This window comes from Balaenoptera musculus, chromosome 15, assembly GCF_009873245.2.
Source record: "Balaenoptera musculus isolate JJ_BM4_2016_0621 chromosome 15, mBalMus1.pri.v3, whole genome shotgun sequence".
NCBI classification, from domain to species: domain Eukaryota; kingdom Metazoa; phylum Chordata; class Mammalia; order Artiodactyla; family Balaenopteridae; genus Balaenoptera; species Balaenoptera musculus.
In genome coordinates, this window is record NC_045799.1 from 24,466,657 (window position 1) to 24,480,891 (window position 14,235).

General features: G+C 36.3%; 1 protein-coding gene across 11 annotated transcripts in view; it reads left to right on the plus strand.

Annotated features, from left to right (window-relative positions):
* NCOA6 (nuclear receptor coactivator 6) overlaps positions 1 to 14,235 on the plus strand; it is a 99,686-nt gene that overhangs the window by 14,646 nt on the left and 70,805 nt on the right. For 9 of the 11 annotated variants that reach the window (XM_036824376.1, XM_036824380.1, XM_036824387.1 and 6 more), the window contains exon 2: positions 4,219 to 4,296. The exons of the other annotated variants lie outside the window; for them this stretch is intronic. The gene's annotated coding sequence lies outside the window, so the exon portion shown is untranslated. The remainder of the gene's footprint in view (positions 1 to 4,218; positions 4,297 to 14,235) is intronic. 11 annotated transcript variants of the gene reach the window in all.

Sequence of the window (14,235 nt, forward strand, 5' to 3'; positions counted from 1 at the left end):
AATGGTAGCTACAGGCTAGCTGTAGCTGAAAGCTGATCTAAGGACTCCAGTGTTTGATTTTAAAAGAAAGTGACAATTGTAAGAACATAAAGCAGAAAAAAAAAAAAAAAGGCTTGACAAAACTGTGAATGCACTTGACCCTCTGTATCCATGGGTTCCTCATCTGCATATTAAACCAACCAGGGATTGAAAACATTCCCCCCCAAAATTCCAGAAAGTTCCAAAGAGCAAAACTTGAATTTGTCAAGTTTTTGGAAACTATTTGGCTGGAAACTATTTACATTGTATTTACAACTATTTACATATCATTTACATTGTGTTAGGTATTATAGGTAATCTAGAGATGACTTATAGTATATGGGTAAGTTGTGCTGTTATATGCAAATACTACAGCATTTTATATAAGGGACTTGAGCATCTGCAGATTTTGGTTTTGCGGGGCGGTCCTGGAATCAGTCCCCCATGGATACCGAGGGATGACCCTGTGTTAAAACAGTGGAGAAGAAGAAACACTGGCAGACTCTTAGAATGATGGCCTAAGGACTTTTGTAATTTAGAGCCCAGATTTCATGATTTAACAGTTTCTTGTTAGAAACTTAATAGAGAAAAAAAAGCGATTGTTTTCTCAAGTTGTCTGCCAACACTTTCTTCAGGAAAGGCAACATTCATTATCATTATATAACCTGCTTCTCTAGTGCTTTTAAAATGAAGTATTTCTTTTGTAAAGAAGTGTCATACATGAAATGAAAGACTTCCCTACAACTAAGAAGCTTTGGACAAATTATTTACTCGGGCCTTAATTTTTTTGTCTGTTCCATGAGGGTATTGGAGCGGATGATTACCAAGGGACCTCTAATGGTGCTCAGTCTCATCAAGTTATATTTAGGGAATTTTTTTAAAATTACTTCCTAGATTGTAGGATTTGGTCAGCTTTTCAATGTCATTTGTATATTACAGCATGGGTTAAAAGACTGGAATTCCCTTTTTTTTGGCCACTCTGTGCAACATGCGGGATCTTAGTTCCCCAACCAGGGATCGAACCCGTGCCACCTGCATTGGGAGCGCGGAGTCTTAGCCATTGAACTGCCAGGGAAGTCCCCCTGCATTGTTTTTCGACTGAAGCTTTATTATGAATGAAAGAATGTGGTGGTTCACAATTAGAACATGACATATAAAGTAGTTTTTCTTTACATTTTACTTTATCCATTTACTGTGGTATCTAACAAGATGGGAAAACTCTCATTGAACTTCTGACTTAATCTGTTAGTTTATATTGTACTCAATTAAAATTATTAACTACAGTTGACCCTTGAACAACACGGTCTGACTGTGCCAATTCACTTATACGCAGATTTTTTTTTTTCAATAAATACATAGTACAGTACTACACATCCACAGTTGGTCGAATCCATGGATATAAAACCACAGATATGGAGGGCTGGCTGTAAACTTATACTCAAATTTTTGAATGCGCCTGGGGTCAGAGCCCCTAACTCCTACGTTGTTCAAGGGTCAACCGTATATGTCTGTGTTAGCATGAGTAGTTTTAGGGATTTCACATTTTGCATTTCACAAATTTATTTTTTGTTTCTTATACTAAAATGTCAGGATTGAAATTTAAGATTTAATGTTAATATTCCCTAATCTCTTAAATTGTCTATTATCCCTACCAAGAGCAAACCAGGGTTGTTACAGTAGTGAAATGCCAGTCTCCTTGACAGGCATTTTGTTGCTCTTTTCAGGGCACTAAGTTTCTATGATTTGGCTGGAGGTTTGCATAAATTTTCCCTTGGGAACCCTGGACTTGGGAACAGGAAGCATGTAACAGTTTTATAAGAATCTTATAAGAGGGTGTAGGGAGGATGGAATTGGATCTTAAATTAGTTGTGCCATAGCAAATTGTCTTTCACAGTTCACATTTAACTGTTTATTAATATACTTTTAAAAATGCCTTATCCTGAAACATTTAAGGCTATGTGGTTAAAAGACCAACTTTTTAAAGTACTATAAGTGTAATATCCAGACCTAGGTATTCATGAAAATATTATTTAAATTATCCTTTCCACAATGTTTTTGTTTCTTATATAGTAACTTCAGGAGCAGGAAACTGTTTAGCAGAGTGCCTGGTACATAGTAGGTGGTTGGTAAACGGAGGTTGAACAAATGCATCCATTGAAAGTATTCAAATTATAGTAGATTAGAAATTAAGAAAAAAGAAATTATGAGGGACTGTTTTTTTACAGGAATTTTGTTGATTGATGGATTGATTGATTTTATTTGGTTGTGCCAGGTCTTAGTTGCAGCAGGTGGCCTCCTTAGTTGCGGCCAGCGGGCTCCTTAGTTGTGGCATGAGAACTCTTAGTTGCAGCATGCATGTGAGATCTAGTTCACTGACCAAGGATCGAACCCGGGCCCCCTGCACTGGGAGCACAGAGTCTTAACCACTGCACCACCAGGGAAGTCCCTGTGAGGGACTTCTTTATATATATAAATTTATTTATTTTATTTAATTTATTTTTGGCTACATTGGGTCTTTGTTGCTGCACGCAGGCTTTCTCTAGTTGTGGTGAGCGGAGGCTACTATTCGTTGTGGTGCATGGGCTTCTCATTGCAGTTGTTTCTCTTGTTGCAGAGCACGGGCTCTAGGCACGCAGGCTTCAGTAGTTGTGGCCCACGGGCTCAGTAGTAGTGGCACACGGGCTTAGTTGCTCCGTGACATGTGGGATCTTCCTGGACCAGGGCTTGAACCCGAGTCCCCTGCATTAGCAGGCGGATTCTTAACCACTGCGCCACCAGGGAAGCCCCCGGTGAGGGACTTCTTTACACATATATTTTCTATTTAATAAATAGCTTGTGCTCTGTAAATCTGAAATGATTTCAAAATATAAAGTTAAACTCATGCAAAAAAGTCTCATGGTGGTGGTGGTAAAGTATCAAGGGTATTGTTAATTAGCCATATTTGAGAGGGAGACGTCTTGCACCTAGACAACAAATCTAGGAGATTTGTATTTGACACAAGCTGAAGAATATGCTTGTGTTTATGAAGCAGGTGCCAGAGGAATTCTAGGATTCTTATTTTACAAAGCTACTTAAAACATTTGAGTAGAGATATTATTTGTTAATGTGAAAGCATATAGAAAATAATTAAATTTCCTGATAAACAGTCCTTGAGTTTTCTTAAATCTAGAAGGAACCTGTGATTCTCTTTAGCTCTAGCTTAGTGATCCATCCTCTCATTTTATAATTTAGGAGTCTTAGGCACAGAGAGATTGTACCCTGCCCCAAATCATACAACTTTATGAGAAGGTCACAACTAGAACTTGGGGCACACTCATCCTGCCATGCTCAGCCTAGCTCTTTTTCCATTCTGTCACCCTGTGTTTCATTATTATAAATAATGCTAGTCTGTTCTCAAGATTTATTCAGTTAATTTTACTACTGATCATTTGACATTTGTATTGAAACATAAAAAATGGATACTGCAGTTAGGAAATCATTGGATGAGCATTAGACTTTATTTAATTTCCTTATATGGATGGTGCAACAGCTGCGATGATGCACAGTTGTGAACCCAGGACATCTGTGTTTTCCATTTATTTGTTTACTTGTTTGTTTTTTGCAGTAGTCACGTGTAATAAAATTTTTTTTCAGAGAATAAGGAGAGTAAATGTTAAATTTAAAAGTTTAATATTATTAGCATATTTACAGTTTTACAACAGAAAGAGTAGGAAAATGACAAGAAGGACTAAGTCTGTAGCTAACTACATATGTGACCTAGGGCAAATCATGTAACCTCTGTGGGACTGTTTTCTGCTGCCTTCTTAATTAGAATCCTTCAGGGGTTCTGCCCAGGACAAATGTATCTGTTTTTTGATATTTGTTACTTGAAGTATGACACACATAATGCAAAGTACACAAATCATAAGGATAATGAATTATAAAATGAACATACTTGTATAACCACTGCTGTTGTATTTTGAAAAAGCTTCCTTGGTGATTATGATAAGCTTTCCTTTAAAAGAAATCACTGGACTTGAGGCTGTAGGTAATCTCATGTCTTTTACAACTCTTTCTAGAGTGAAATTAGCAGAAACAGTGATAGAAGGAATTTGGCCAGTCACAAAAATTTGCTTTGAATAGGTTTATTGGGATTATGTATTAAGTCTTGTCTTCTGATGTTTTTCTTCTTCCTCTTTGCCCTTTTTCCTTTCTGTCTAGGTCCTGGATGGAATGGAGAGGGGTCCTACTCAACTTCTGACTATCTTTTCTGAGAGTGGTCAGAGAGTTCTTAAACAGGTCTGTTGATTCTGTAGTACACAAATGCAAGTTCGAGTTATAAAAGACGTGGTTTCAGCCTAAACAAAGAATTGAATTAGGAAGTAGACTTTTTTTAAAAAGAAGCTATTTTGATCTCAGTGTCCGCAGGGTATTTTACTTTGGCAAGCTGCATTTGGCATGTGGATTGGACCCAAAGTGACTGAATTAAATAAGATCTGCTTAATATAAAAGCAGTTATGTCTTTATCAGTTATGTTGAATATATATAATATGGCAGAATTCTTTATTGGTTCCATGGAAAGTACCAGGAAAAGATGAAAAGGTGAATATCTCAGTTGTCTATGATCCTGGTGGGTAATGGAGGCATGGATAAATCCAAGAAGGAAAATAATTATACGGCCCTCTTTCTAATGTTCTCAGAATTCATAACATTGGGGAAAAACAATCAAAGCTACCTTCACCTTGCGTATCTCTGGTTAAGGGAAGGGCAAGTATATATGGGTTTTGTTTGTTTGTTTTCTTTTCTTTTACCTCTGTCTGCATCACCATGAATGAACTTTATCATTGTTCAGACAGATAAAAACTCAAGCTTAGTGATTTCCCAAACTTGTCTTTACATTGGAATCACCTATGGAGCTTTGCAAAGTACTAATGTCTTTGTTCCCCCTCCCCACCACCACCCCTCACCCTAGATTGTGATTTACTTGGCCTGGGGGTATGGCCTGGGAATTTTTAAAAGATCCCAAGGTGATTCTAAAGTGCCAACAAGTTTGGGAATCACTGTTCTAACTAGTTAAAGCAGATCTGGCCACTACGCACCTTGTGACTTATTTTGCGTAAATATTTGGATAAATATATAAATAAGGGATAAATATTTTGTTTTAGAATCCTGTACTTTAAACCTAAATTCTTACTAGACTGAAAGCTCTAAAAGCAGGTACCATGTCTATGTTTTTTTCACCATTATATCTTTAGCATTTAGAACAATAACTGACATGTGCTATATGCTTAAATATTTGTTGAATGAGTGGATGAACCTATTAGTCTCTAGTGAGCTGAGAGTATGCTTTCACCTAATACTCTGAGATATATAGAGTAGGGTGGTGGTGGTAGTGAAGAGCCCAGCTTCTATGACTAATTGACTGGACTCCAGTCACAGCTCTGTCACTTACTAGCTGTAAGACCTTAAGCAAGTTACTTCCCTAATACCTCAGTGTCCTCATTTGTACAATGGGGGTAATAGAACCTATTACATGGGGTTTTGGGGGGAACTAATTGAGTTAATAATACAAAGTGCTTAGAACAGTGCCTTGCACATAATAGTGTTCTGTAACTTTTAGCTACTGTAGAATTCAAGACACTCCAGATTCTCTGTAGTTTGAGTAATTTAAATATAGAGTGTTGTATGGGGGCTAAGGTAGAATAATGGAATCAGCTGCATTAGATGTAGTCAAAGAAGACTTGACAAAGAAGGTTATTATTATTATTATTTTTTATTGGTCAACTTAATGAGGTATAATTTACATACAGTAAACTGCACCATTTAAAAGTGAAACATGTTTCAGTGAATTTTGACAGATGTACTTATTAGTTTACAGTATTTATTATGAAACAACTGTCACAACCAAGATACAGAAAATTTCCATCTTCCTAAGAAGTTCCTTATATTCCTTGCAGTCTGTCCCTCCTAGCCCCTCCACCTATATATTGCTTTGCATTTTCTAGAACTTTATGTAAATGCATTGATACATTATGTTCTGTTATGAGTCTAGCTTCTTTCACTCAGCAGAATGATTTTTTTTTTTAATGAAAATGACTAACATTTATTGAGCATTTACTACATGCCAGATATGGCTCTAAATTTCTTTTTTCTTTTTTTTTTTATTATAGCTGGCGTTTATTGAGCTTTTATAGTGGGCCAGCATTAGTCTAAATATTTTATTTTATTTTTCAGCAGAATGATTTTGATATTTATCCATGTTGTTGCTTGTGTTAGTGGTTCATTCCTTTTGAATGAGGAGTAGTGTTTTGTTGTATGGGTATACCATGCTTGTTTATCTATTCACCTGTGATAGACAGTTGAGTTGTTTCCAGTATTTGATGATTGTGAATAAAGCTACCGTAAGCACTTTTGTGCAAGTCATTGTATAGATATATTTTCACTTATTCTGGAGTAAATCCCTAACAGTTGTACTGCTAGGTTGTATGGTATATCTAACTTGTTAAAAAACTACCAAATAATTTAAAAAGAAGTGAATGTTCAGCAGGATTTCGAAGGAGGGTGCATTAGTTATCTATTGTTGCATAGCAAATTACCACAAATTTAGCAGCTTAAAACAACACACATTTATTAGGGCACAGTTTTCATGGGTCAGGAATCTGGCTTAGGTGGGCCCTCTGTTTCAGGGTCTCTCACAGGCAGCAGTCAAGGTGTCAGCCAGGACTGGAATCTCATCTCAGTGATTGACTAAAGAAGGATTTCCTCTAAGCTTAATTGGTTGTTGGCAGAATTAACTTCCTCAAGGGATGTTGGATTTAAGGCCTTGGTTTCTCACTGGCTACTGGTTGTCAGTTCCTTGCCTTGTAGCCTCTCCAGCATGGCAAGCTGAGAAGGCAATAGAGTCTCCTAGGGAGATGGAAGTCTCATTCTTTTATAACCTAATCATGGAAGTGCCATCCCATCACCTTTGCTGTATTTTTTTGGTTAGAAGTAAGTCACTAGGCCATCCCTCAGGGGGAGGAGGGGGCAGGGGAGATTACACTAGGGCATGAATACCAGGAGGCTGGGATAATTGGTGGCCATTTTATAAGTCTATCTACCACAGAAGACATGGCTTAGTGCCAGGCTGGGACTAAATGCGACATTAAAAGGAGTGGTGGTGGTGAGGAGTAGTTTGTGAAATTTTCTTTACCTTCCCTGTATCAAACTATATCTCTTTCTTCCTTCTATCTTTCACATCAGATTCTTTCCCCTTCAAGAGAAGATACATAACACAAAGATCATTCTCACAATGAGATTTTAATTTTGAGTGGGTTTTGTGTGTGTGTGTGTGTGTGTGTGTGTGTGTGTGTTTAAAGATTCAATTAAGGCTTCTCCCTGTATCATTTAGTGTTTATATACATATGTATTTTTTAAAAAAACATTTTGTCTTGGAAATTGAGACAGATATGAAAGGAGAATACTATCATGAACCCCCGTGTACCTTTCACCCAGCTTCAACAATTTATTTTTTACTGATCTTATATGTATAATTCACATACAGTAAGGTGCACTAATTTTATGCATACAGTTTTCATTTGAACAGATGTATATATCCCCATAATCAAGATACAGACCATTTTCACTCCAAAGGTACCTCATCCCTGTGTAATCAGTCCCCACCCCAGTCTCAGGCAAGTACCCATCTGATGTCTGTTACTGTAAGTTGGTTTTGCCTGTTCTAGAATATCATAGAAATATTCTTTTGATCACCATGAAGTTTTTGAGATTCATTCATGTTTTTGCATGTATCAGCAGTTCAGAGTTCTTCAGACTTGGCACTGTGGACATTTTGGACAGGATAATTCTTTGTCTTGGAGATTGTCCTGTGCATTGTGGGTTATTTAGCAGCATTCCTGACAGCTATCCACTAGAAGCCATTAGCACTCCCCTCCCCATTTGTACAATCAGAAATGTCTCCAGACATTGCCAAATGTCCAACAGGGGACAAAATCCCCTCCCTACACTGGTTGAGAATCCTTTCAGTAGTTGATCCTTTTTATTATTTGGCAGTATTCTATTGTAGGGATATACTTCAGTTTATCCATTTACTAACTGATAAATATTTGATTTGTTTCCAGTTTACTTTCAGTTGAGGCTATTGTAAATAAAGTTGCTATTAATTTTCATAGGCAAGTCTTTGTGTAGACATGCTTTCATTTATTTGGGGTAAATACCTAGGAGTGAGATTCTTATGATAAGAAACTTTATAACTTTAAACTGCCAGATTGTTTGTACCTTTTTACATTCCCACCATATGAGAGTTCCAGTTGCTCTGCATCTTTGTCAGCATTTGATATTATCATTCTTTTTAATTTTAGCCATTATAGTAGGTGTAGCTTTAATTTGCATTCTTCTGATGATCAATGATGTTGAACATCTTTTCGTGTACTTATTGTAATGTATCTGTTCATATCTTTTGCCCATTTTTTATTGGGTTGTTTGTCTTATTATTGAGTTTCCTTTGTCTTTTTCCCAACATGCATACAAACATTAAGAACATTGAAATAATGAATCAGTTTTATATACTTCTTATACTTAAAATGTGAACATTTCCCATGATGTTAAGTATTCCTGAAAACATGAATTTTAATGGAGAAGCAATATTTGAGTACATTTAAATTGATTAACCACTTCTGCTGTAGAGCCTTGAGCTAGCTTCCAGTTTTTCACTATTATTAATATTTTGATAAACACCTTCAAATATAAATCTTTAACCACATCTCTAATTATTTATTGAGTTAGATTCCTAGAGGTTAGGATTAGTTATGATGTTAAGGAGAATAAACATGTATAAGCAAAATATGAATGTTAATCTATTTCATTGTACCTTTGCCACATTTGACTATTTCATTTTAAAAATATTTGCCATTTGATGTTGGAAGAAAGGCATATTTCATTTGCTTCTTTTTTTGATTACTTATGAAATGAAAAAACTTTTCATATATTTATTGATGACTTTTATTTCTAATTTTATAAATTTTCCATTTGGGGGGCCAATTTTTCTGTTGGGATGTTAATGTTTTCCTTAATTTTTAAGAGTACTTTAATGTTAAGTTTATTAACCTTTTGTCATTTACACATGTAATTCCCAACTTGTATTTTGCCTTTTTACTCTTGTGTACTTTGTCCTGCAAAATTTTAAAAATAACAATGAAATTATATAATAAAATCTATATTTTGCTTTAGCTCTTCAGTCCGTGAAATGATAAATATACTGTATATGAATATATAACCAGCCTGTGATTGTAGTTTTGTGGTTTTATTTTTTATATTTAACTTCTGGTTTTTTTTTTGGCCATACCACGCGGCATGTGGGATCATAGTTCCCGGACCAGGGATTGAACCCACGCCCCCTGCAGTGGAAGCATGGAGTCTTAACCAGTGGCCTGCCAGAGGAGTCCCTGTATTTAACTTTTTAGCCAGAATTTTTTAGTATACGTTGTTGATAAGGTCTGAATGTTTGTGTTCCCCCAAAATTCATATGTCAAAGTCATAATGCCCAATATGATGGTATTAGAAGGTGGGCCTTTTGGGAGGTGCTTAGGTCATGAGGGTGGAGCCCTCATGCAGTCATGAATGGGATTAGTGCTCTTATAAGAGAGATCACACAGAACTCCCAGCCCCTTCCACCACGTGAGAACACAGCAAGAAGTTGGCAGATTGTAACCCAACCATGCTGGCACAGTGATCTTGGACCTCTCAGCTTCCAGAACTATGAGAAATAAATTTCTGTTGTTTATAAGCCATCCAGTTTATGGAATTTTGTTATAGCAGCTCGGACAGACTAGGACAATTATGAAGTGAGAATTTTTTTTTTTTTTTTTTTTTTTTTTGGTTGCACCGTGGCAGCATGCGGAACTTCCCCAACCAGGGATCGAACCTGTGCCCCCTGCAGTGGAAGCACAGAGTCTTAACCACTGGACCACCAGGGAAGTCCTGAAGTGAGAACTTATAAAATTTTTTCCAAATACTCAACCAATTTGTCCCAACTACAAAACAAAGTCATCTCCTGTAAAGAAATATGACACACACACACACAAAAAATATGACACAACATATGTTAATGAACACTCAGAAGAGAACTAAATAAAAAGTCACCTACAGCAACCCACAAAATGGAAGACAATATTAGTAAATCATATATCTGAAAAGGAATTTATATCTAAAATTTATCAAGAAGTCTTACAATTTAGTAATAAAAAGACAAACATCCTAATTTAAAAATTGGCAAAGGATTTGAATAGATGTTTCCCCAAAGAAATTATGCCAGTGGCCAGTAAACATAAAAATATGCTCAACACCTTTAGTCATCAGGGAAATGCAAATCAAAACCACAATGAGATACAATTTCACACCCACTAGGATGGCTATAATCAGAAGGATAACAAATGTTGGTGAGGAAGTGGAGAAATTGGAACCCTTGTATACTGCTGATGGGAATGGAAAGTGGTGTAACTCCTTTGGAAAACAGTCTGGCAATTCCTCGAAAGGTTAAATATAGAGATAACATATAACCCATCAATTTCACTTCTAGGTATATATATACACCCAAGAGAAATGAAAACATATCTCCACACCAAAACTTGTACACAAATATTCATAGCAGCATTATTCATAATAGTGAATGGTGGAAACAACCCAAATGTGTATTAACTGATGAATGAATGAATGAATATGGTATTTCCATACAAAGGGATATTATTTGGTAATTTAAAAAATGAAGTACTAGCCGTGCTCCGCAACGAGAGGCCGCGACAGTGAGAGGCCCGCGCACCGCAATGAAGAGTGGCCCCCGCTCGCCGCAACTGGAGAAAGCCCTCGCGCAGAAACGAAGACCCAACACAGCCAAAAATAAATAAATTAATTAATTAATTTTTTAAAAAAAATGAAGTACTGTGAACTTGCTATAACACCTTGGAGAAATGAAGCTAAGTGAAAGAAGCCAGTCACAAAAGGCCACTTATTGTATGGTTCTTATTGTATGAGGTATCTAGAATAGACCAGTGTTCCTTGACCTAGTCTAAAACTCTATCGTTTAATGGTGGGGAGGAGTAACCCATTAAATTAATGACAGAGCATTTTAGCAAAATTGTTCATAGTACTCAAATGAAGATGATGGTGACTGATAATAGTTTATCTTTATTTTGTACCTTACCTTCCTTTTGAATAATCATTTTTTAAAAATAACATTTGGTGCTGATCATTTGTAACAATTATTTAGACTTAGCCCTATGTTTAACTGATTTCATTTCTTCCTTCCTATTCTCAAGGTCTTTGTTTTTGGTTAATTATTATTCAGATAATATTTTTGTGAAAAGTACGTAATTGGTATACATCTGAAAGTATCATTATATTGATTTCACACTGAATGACAACTTGATGGGGGAGGGAGCAGAATTATTAGGTCACATTATTTTTTCCACTGTTAATTCTTTAATATTTTGCCATTATCTTGTGGTCTTGCAAAGCAAAACTCTGTGGCCAGACCGAATTTTGGTCCTCTGTGTATGACTTATTTTTTCCTTCTTGAGTGATTTGGGGCATTTTCTTTATCCTTGAAATCTGAAAATTTCACTAGAACAAATCCAGTTGTCACTATCTTTTTAGTAATTTTACCTGGTCTTTTGTAAGCTATTTAGAGCTGGAGATGCAGAAGATTCTTTGACTCAGGAAAGTTTACATTTCCTTTTTAAAAAATCTTTAATTATTATTTCTGTCCATTTGTTTCAGGGATAACAAATTATTTGAAGTTTATTTCTCTCTTCTCTCCTTGTCAGTCCTCTCTCATACTTTTCATTACTTTGTCCTTTCTTTCTCCATTCTGGAAGAACTTCTCAAATTTGTTGTCTCCACATTTCTAATTAAGTATTCTGCTCTTTACTTTTTCTAGTTAAGATTTGAATTCTGTTACAGCATATTTGTAATTTTTTACCTTTCTTTTCCCCTTGTCTTATTTCTGCCTGCATCTCAACTAGTTCTTTTCATTTCTGCCTGTGAACTTTGAGCTCTTATTTCAGTGTGTTTTATCAAATTTGTTGAGAGTAATGTAGTTGATTTCTAGAATTTAACCTGTTGCTCCTTATATATTCATTTTCTGAATTACAGATGCAGAGTTTCTCTTCTTTTATGTTACAGAATGTTTTTCTATCTCTCCCCTCAATTATTCTTCCTTGAATAAGGAGAGGGGTATACAGGTCTAGTATGTGCCAAATAGGGTAGACAGTTTCCTTCGTTGGCTATTTGGTATCTGTAGGAATTCTCCTATCAGATGTTAAACTAAAGGACTAACTGATGCACATAGTTTCTGACTACTTTCTAGTGTCCAGCAGTCATTTATGTGTTTCCTGCTGGATTGAGTAGGGGAAATCCCGTCCTCTGACCTGGTAATTTGACTTTGGAAAAGAGGATTTGTTTTTTGATCATTTGAAGCCTAGGCTGCAAATAACTGTGATTTCCAGAATGTAATGCTCCCAGGGCTTTTGCTGTCTCAGCCCTTCCTGAAATTGCTTTCAAATCTCAGGGTGTATATACTACTTTGTATGTTATAGAATCTGAAGTAGAGAAGGAAGGCTGTGGGCATGTAATAGCCCTGACCATACTAAGTGAGTCTCTCACAGTAAGGTGATGTGACTTACCACTGCCATTGCTGCCTCTGGAGAAAGCTGCTTTGGAGCAGGTAGTTGGAGGAGGTTAGTTAAAGATCTGTTACCTTCCCTGCTGGCTCTACTGTATCTAAAGCCCCATTCCTGCCTGCTCTTTGGCAGAAAAGTCATCTATGAGTCCAACAGTTCTTTGAGCAGCAGTCTTAGTTTCCAGTGCTGTTGATAACTTTGACTCTTAGTGTTTCCTTAAGTATATCAATGAAAAATTAGGGTGGAGGTGATGATAGAGATGAACCAGGCATTGTTAGGTAGCCTCCATTTTAGCTCCCAGCTTGGTTTTAACTTTTTGAAAGAAGGAAGATGAGAGAAGAGTGTGGAGAATAGCCACTAATGGAAGAAGGAAGAGTTAAAGATCTTGTAGCAGATGAGTTCCAGTTTCTCAGGGAAATATGAAAACATTGAAATCAAAGAGCCGAGGTTTAAAATAGTCTTGGTTAGTCTTTGTTTTAAAGTCTGTTTTGTTTGATACAAGTATTGCTACCCCAGCTTTCTTTTTGTTTCCATTTGCAAGGAATACCTTATTTCATCCCCTCGTGTTCAGTCTGTGTGTGTCTTTAGATGGTGAGTCTCTTGTAGGCAGTATGTGTACGGGTGTTGTTTTGTATCTATTCAGCCATTCTTTGTCTCTTGAGCATTTAGTCCATTTACATTTAATCATTAATAGTATGTACTTACTGCCATTTTGTTAATTGTTTTCTGGTTGTTTCTATAGTTCTTTTTAGTTCCTTTCTTCTTTATTTTGCTCTCTTCCCTTGTGATTTGATGACTATCTTCAGTGTTATGTTTGGATTCCTTTCTATTTTGTATGTATATATTATAGATTTTTGTTTTATGGTTACCATGAGGTTCATATACAGCTATATATGTGCATGTGCATTATTTTAAGTTCAAACGCATTCTAACAACCCTGCACTTTTACTCCCCCACAACCATGTTTAATGTTTTGGCATCATATTTTACCTCTTTTTGTTTTGTGTATCCCTTAACTACTTATTGTGGATAGAGATGATTTTACTACTATTACCTTTTAACCTTCACACTAGCTTTATAAGTGGTTGTTCTACCTTTACTGTATATTTTCCTTTACAAATGAGGGGGTTTTGTTGTTGTTGTTTTGTTTTTTTTGCCACGCCACACAGCTTATGGGATCTTATTAGTTTGCTGACCAGGGATCGAACCCGTGCATTCTGCAGTGGAGGCATGGAGTCCTAACCACTGGACCATCAGGGAATTCCCCATAATTTTGGTATTTCTAGTTGTGGTCTTTTCTTTTCCTTTTAGAGGAGTCCTTTTAACATTTCTTGTAAAGCCGGTTTAGTGGTGCTAAACTTTTAGCTTTTGCTTATCTGCAAAGCTGTTTATCTCTCCTTCAAATCTGAATGGTAGCCTTGCTGGGTAGACTATTCTTGGTTGTAGGTTTTTTTTCCTTTCATCACTTTGATTATATCATGCCACTTGCTTCTGGCCTGTATAGTTTCTGCTGAAAAGTCAGCTCATGGTCCTATGAGAGTTCCTTTGTATGTAACTAATTGTT